Source organism: Glossina fuscipes, unplaced genomic scaffold, assembly GCF_014805625.2.
Source record: "Glossina fuscipes isolate IAEA_lab_2018 unplaced genomic scaffold, Yale_Gfus_2 222, whole genome shotgun sequence".
In the NCBI taxonomy this organism is placed as follows: Eukaryota; Metazoa; Arthropoda; class Insecta; order Diptera; family Glossinidae; genus Glossina; species Glossina fuscipes.
In genome coordinates, this window is record NW_023998565.1 from 1948674 (window position 1) to 1952693 (window position 4020).

Genomic DNA, 4020 nt, shown 5'->3' on the forward strand with positions numbered 1-4020 from the left:
CAACTTAACAACTTAAATGTTAACGCCAATCAGCTATGTTAAACGCGTAACTTAACAGACCAGAAGGGTTCAACTCTGTAAAATAACGGACCAACATTAGGATTAACATTAGCTAACGGACCAACTCTGTAAAATAACATTATCTAACGGACCAAAAAAGCAAAAGCCGTCGGCAAAACGGTGATGTAGATTTTTTAATTTTTTGTTTCAATAATATGTAGATATAATCGAATGTTGCATTGATGTTCCTCACACTTTTTGGATGCTAATTTTTATAATTTTTTTTTTATTTCTGCAGGTTTTCAAACAGCGAATGGTAAAAAAATCTCCATTTTGGAAGACAGCAAAATATCCATACAAAATATTCTAAGAAAATTTCAAGACGATTTGCAGGAAACGGATTATGAAATTTCGTAAAAAGCACTTGCTATCATTAAATGCAAAATTTAATTTTAAATAAAAATACAACCCATCGTCTAGTTGGAGCTTATAGCAAAATCACAGAATACGGCGTTATATGGAAACTGATCGAAAAGGTAGACCGACCCGAAACATTTTTAATAGCATTCGATCTTGAGCGAAAACAAGTCACTGTAACAAATTTCCTCAAAATATCTGAAAAATTGTGACCTGTAGCGTGAACACAAATTTGCATGGACAGACATCAGACAGACAGGCTTACACCAATGCAAGGGCAAAATAAGATAATTCAAATTAATTTTTGAGGTGGTGGCAGTGAAAAAAGAAAAAAAAAGTTTTAATTAACAATTGGGAATTACTTTGAACGGTAAGTTACGACTACCACCAACACGAAGAAAAAAATGCATTATACGATACATTAAAAAACAAAACGAATAAAATATTAATTACAATAAATTCAAATAAAAATTACAAACCAAAGAAATAAGTAAAAATTTGAAGAAAATATTTTTATTTCAATTTTCATCTTTAAGAAGTTTCTATTTATTTACTACTTTTAACTTTAACTGATGTGGTTTTGTTATCATTTGTGCTCGACGAAAGTTGAAAACTTTTATCGAATCTTTTGGGCTTTTTAACTTTGCTTGGAGACTTCTTATTTAGCTTGGATTTCGATTTCTTTTGTCCGCTTTGAAATTTTTCTGCACCAATGACTTTAAAGCGTTCATATTCCATCAGTTTCGACGACTTTTTGCTTTTCGAACATTTCCGACGTTCTTCACGCTGACCCTTTAATTCGTATTTTATCTTTTTGCTCCTTTTTATACCTAAAATGAATTCGCTTTCTGTGCACTTCACTTAATAACTCACAAATATTCCATTTCTTCGGGATCTTCGCCTTCTACAATCCATTGTGTGTGTCGATAGTTTTGCGCTTTCGTTGAAATTGTTATTGCTCAACTGTATCTCCGATTCTCGACGGGTAACATTAACTTGTTTAAAGATGCGTTCGACCGTACTTATATCCTTTATAGATTTAAATTCTATTCGCTTACGTGCGTATGTATGTGTAAATATATTCCATCGATTTACTTTTCTCTCAAAAAACAATAATTCATAAATATTTAAATGAATTTGCAAATGCTCTCTCTATTTGTCGGTTACTTCCCTTAGTTAACTTTCAAGCACATAAGAGGAATACATTAAAATTAATTGAATGCGACAACATATATTTTGTTTTTAAATATCTTCAATTTTCCATTCCCTACTTCTACAGTTATTATATACCCAATGCTGTATTATCAACAAAAATTAAAGTAATTGAACTAAGTACATACTTCAATTTGGTGGCTTACATAATTTAAACCAAGTTTTCTTCGTTCCTATTATTCAGTTCATTTCAGCCGCAGATAATTGATTGAAGAATACACGTCTTAAAAACTCATTGGTTTTAAACCAATTGAGAGCGCATTTCGCACGTCTTTTCGAAATGTATTTTATTCAAATGTTTTGATTTGTTTTTTACTGTAATATTCTTTGAATCGATAAATATACTGAAGCACGAATCACAATAAAAATATAAATGCAAAAGAAATGGCCAAATCTACCATTAGTTAATTTGTTCAATGTGTCAGTACAAGCGTAGGATTATTTTTGAAAACGCGTTAACTCACTTTGTATAGGACATCAGTAATCATGTAGTTACTCGATACCAAGTAAGAACAAGTGTATGGTTATCGTAAGAAAAGCATTGATTTGCTAACGCCGTTTACGTAAACTAGTTGGCTTATGAAATCGATGAAATGAAACAAACCAGGAATATATATTGCAAATAAGAAGCTTTATAATTATGCGTCAGCCCCAAGCAAACTAGCAGACAGGCTACTTTTTCCAAAGCGAATTTTTCACCAAGAGTATAGCCTATATGAAAATCATTGCCTTTCTTAATCATAGGTGCTTTGCTGGGCTCATCGCGATTTTAGTGCTGTAAGTTAAGAAAACTTCAGCGTTTCTAGCTCAGTATATAACTTTCACCATTTCAAAGAATAGAAAAACGGAAGAATTTATGACAGAAACTCAATATGAAAATTACTAGATATCATACACATTCGTGGGTCCCTGACATCAATTCTCAGCCAACGCAATGCACAATGACAACATTTCGCTTCTTAGGTTCAATTGTAAAATTCGTTTCCACTTTGCTTGATTAGGATTCTATAGACCATTCAAAATCTCTTTCAGTATTCTTCCTCGCGTATAGCGTTCAAGCCTTTGGATCAAAATTGATTGTCGTGTTCTTCTTAAACACGGCGTGCGAATGCATTCTGGCATGTACTGAAGACACCACACAGACGGACGGGCGTGGCTAAATCAATTTGAAAAGAAAGACAAGCAAAAAAACTAAAAAATCGCTTAATAGCGATCTTGTCTATTAACTATAAGCAAAGAAAAAACAATAGACTACACCACTCAGGCTGAACTGATTGTAATAAAGTTTTCCTCCGATTATTTCGGAAGCTTAACGGCATAAGGAGAAGCTCTCCATTGTATCAACTTAAATAAGTTTTAATGTAAAATGGTAAGAAAATGCATATGCTCTGCATTGTTTACTAGAGGCATTGCACAAGCCGACATGCTTAGGTCCATAGGGAATTTGATACTTATCAACAACTTTATAGTTAATAAGGTATACATAATATACAGATTTAAAAAAGATAACACTGGCCTACATAAACACAGTAGTATTTAGGGTTACTCGTTTCTGTTATTGATCTATTTTCTGAATAGTAAAAATCGGCTCAATTGGCTGAAATCTTATATAGGTAACAATTACTCATTAGTGCGATTTTTTCAAAAATTCTTTGTTTCCGTTATTTCTTTAGTTATACGATGGAAAATACGAAAGCAATACAAGGAACTGACATGTAGGCTTCCTGACGTTTGATGACCTGGCCGTGGAATTTCATTGGGACCGCAATCGTTTATTCGATAAGCAAGCCTGTGAAGATTATTACTTAATAGTTTTATCCAAACGGAAGGCGATCGTTGAAAGTGTGACAGTCAAACGGAAAAGTAAATGGCGTCACATTCCTGTGGACACAGCAGAACTAGAAAAATTGGGTTCACGTAAATTGAAATTATCCGCCAAAGATATAATGACTATTGCCGAAACGCTCTATACTAAGGGGCTTATAAGTTATACGCGTACCGAGACAAACATGCTTTCAAAGGATATAAATTTAATGTGTGTCTTCTTCTTGAAAGGGGCATATTTTTCTTCTTATTTGTACTTTTGTTAAAAATCAATTGTTGAAGAACAAGTCGAAGATACGGTTCGGGGAACGTTTGCTCAGTGTGAAAAGGAATGGAGCCCTAATCCTAGAAATGGTATAAAATCGGATCAGGCGCATTTTAACATTTTTATACTGTTAAATATCTATTTTTATATACCACCTAGAAAAGGAGCAAAGCCTAAAGTGCTACAAATTGATATGAAGGATGAACATAAAGATGAGCCAGTTATTAGTAATGCATGCTTTGCAAATACCATTAGTCCCGCTAATCGAGAGAACAGTGATAGTAATCAATATTTGGTCTTGT